We start from the raw sequence: 3303 nt of genomic DNA on the forward strand, positions 1-3303 counted from the left end.
ATATATGTACACTAGCTAGTCTAATAGTAATTAGTAAGTTTGATACTTAAAAGGTATTGAAACAAAAAAGTTAAAACTACAAAACTGAGTCACTTAAAATAAAAAAATGTATCCCTACTTTGGCAAATCGCTGTAATTAGGATAGTCTGAGCCAAAGTATGAATATAAATTTTAATATTCTTAATATTTTATAGCATCAAAATTTTCTGTATTGCTGTAGCTAGCTAGGTTACGTATATGTCAATCCTTACTTGTCTTTATAAGATATAATATTTTTTATTATACTTGTTTGTTTCCTTTTTATTAGCTATGTTTTGTGTGCCAGCAATAACAAGCGTGGGGCACGCGTATACCAGACTCTATATTATTATTCATCGGGATCTCTACTAACCTACTCTCAAATTTAATTATATGCCCAAAGTAGCAAATCGTCCGTTATATATGTATATACTACAATCCTTTTCAGTACAAGAAAGGAATTATTGGGACCCCAGACGGAAGAGATCTGTGAAAAAATTAGAGCGATAAGGTTCGTCATTTGTTTCTGTACGCTTTTCTGGAAAAGTCGCTTACTTACTTACTTACTTAGAAGAAAATTCGTTGAAATAGTGAAATTTTCATTCGCTCCATAAACACGTATATAGCGATTTAGGCGGCTTTATAAGTACAATAAGCTTTAGTTTTGTTCACCTAATACTATGAACTAATCATTTTTAATATTCAGACATGTTAAAGGTGGTTTTAAACGGGAAATTTTTCTGGTCACCATTTTGTTTCATCACGATCCCTGCTATTAGGTACTACCGTACCTAATGACAACAGCATTATCAACTGATGGAGTGAATGGTTCGTTTGTTATTAAAGTTACATAATCGGTTAACTGTGCTGGAACCACGGATATCGAAACCCGGTTTTTAGAGTTATAAGCCTTCAGATTTACCATTGAGACCCTGGGGACAAGAGTGTTTGTTTGTTTGTCTTAGAGTAAAGCCACAATGGATTATTTGCTGTGTTCACGCGGGGATTGGAACCTTGGATTTTAGCGTTGTAAGTCCATAAACTTACCGCTGTGTCACCGGGGGACAGGGCAGAAGTGAAGGAAACTTTATGATAAGAACTTTCGGTATTTTGGACGTTTTATTTTAGGTGAAAAAAATAGGAAGTTTAGAATTACTGACAATCCTGTATTTGGTAAATATGTCAACAAATTCTTAAGTTCCCAAAACTGTAAAAAACAACATGTGATTGACATATTATTTCTTTTAAATCTTAAAGCTATTTTCGGGTTTACTAATAACGTATATATTTGGCATTGGCATTAATGTTTGTCTTTCAAAGTTTAAACGCTATCTAAAATTGTATTTTTTTTTGTATTCGTATTATTTATTCTCTGCAATTTTCCATATATGTAACTGTTGTGCACTGAGCATCTGTTGTTAATAGCTCACGTTAATTAGATGTTTAAGAGCCTTATCACTCTTGTCTTTCCTATACAATGGAGCATACAATTTTTTTTGGTATGTTCTATATGCGTGTGGGCCCGGCATGGCCAGACTCGTAATCTGCGGGTCGCGGGTTCGAATCCCCGTTACACCAAACATGCTCGCCCTTTCAGCCGTGGGGGCGTTATAATGTGACGGTCAATCCCACTATTCGTTGGTAAAAGAGTAGCCCAAGAGTTGGCGATGGGTTGTGATGACTAGCTGACTTCCCTCTAGTCTTACACTGCTAAATTAGGGACGGCTAGCGCAGATAGCCCACGTGTAGCTTTGCGCGAAGTTCAAAAAACAAACAAAAAAACAAACAAACCATAGAAGGCTCTGTGTACAGTACTGAACCACCCTGAAGATAATTCCATCTGCCCAAGATGTCTGTTTTGGTGCCAGTTGTCATATATTTGAAAAATATATAAATAAAATTATCTATTTCTATCTCATGACAGCTTGCCACACGACAGTGTTCTAACTTGCAATGCACAAGGTTTTTTTATATATTTAATTATTTAATGTTTCATTCTATACGATTGGTTTTTAAAATATTTTTCATTCTGCTTATTTTTGTATACGTTCGTTTTTAAACAGAAATGACCTGAAGGAAACCACAAGAGTTTTAAAAAACAAATGATAAAAACAAAAAATGAGTATTTCCATAAAGATGTATTTGTGTAGTGTCGCGGAGGTGTTCTGTTTCAAGAGTAAATAAAACCAGAATTAAGAGTAACAAATAGTTTTATTTCTTGTTTTTGAAGTTCATATGTCATGCTGTGTTGTAGCCTACAGAGTGAATAATTATTTTCGAGATTCATGGCAGTACAAATTGCAACGTTATGTGTCCCTTATGTGACGTAATTTTAGTGTCTACTTATTGACTGACAGACAACATACTACTGTATAGTGGTGCGAGTAGTTAAAACAGGTGACCCCCTCCAGGTGGCCTTTGGCCCTCTTTGAGGGAAAAAAATTATAAATGTAATTTCACTTTAAATCGCAAGCAATTATTTTCATATCGAAGACTATTTTCTTTATGTTTTATACATTTATACCAAAACTAACATAAGGTCAATGACGAGAAGCCAGTCACGCGTAGTTTCCATAATACACAATACTTTACTGAACCAATAGACTAAACCCCCCAGCGGTATGTCTGCGGACTAACAACGCTAGAAACCGGGTTTCGATACCCGTGGTGGGCAGAGCACAGATAGCCTGTTGTGTATCTTTTTGCTTAACTTCAAACAAACCAAACCAGTAAGCCAAGGAGGCATCTCCAGTAATATCTTTCGAATCAACAAGTTATTATTATCGAAATCCTCGTAACAAGACACGTCGAGAAAGGTAACATTCAAGCACGTATGGGAAGGTTCTCCGGAAATAGAAAAAGTCACTAGAGACTTCTTCGGTGATAATACCATCATGTTATCTAATCCTTTCACACACAATATGATATAACAAATGACTAAGCATAGAGAGAAATTATTCTCCGAGCTTAAGATTTAGTAATTTCTATTATTAAATATATATTATCAGATAAAGGCTCTCTGTGTCGTAACTTATTAAAAGTTTTCATGATCAGAGCCAAAGAGGAACAACATGACAGGCAACTTCCCATGGCCGTGGTTTTCTTTGGCCAATGTGATGGACTTCGTGTCTGTCTGTCTTTATACAATCTATCACCCAGACTTGCGGTTTTTTTCTTATGGGGCCCGACATGGCCAGGTGGTTAGGGCGCTCGATTCGCAATCTGAGAGTCGCGGGTTGGAATCCCCGTCCCACCAAACATGCTCGCCCTTTCAGCTGTGGGGGC

This window comes from Limulus polyphemus, unplaced genomic scaffold (assembly GCF_000517525.1).
Source record: "Limulus polyphemus unplaced genomic scaffold, Limulus_polyphemus-2.1.2 Scaffold436, whole genome shotgun sequence".
NCBI lineage: Eukaryota > Metazoa > Arthropoda > Merostomata > Xiphosura > Limulidae > Limulus > Limulus polyphemus.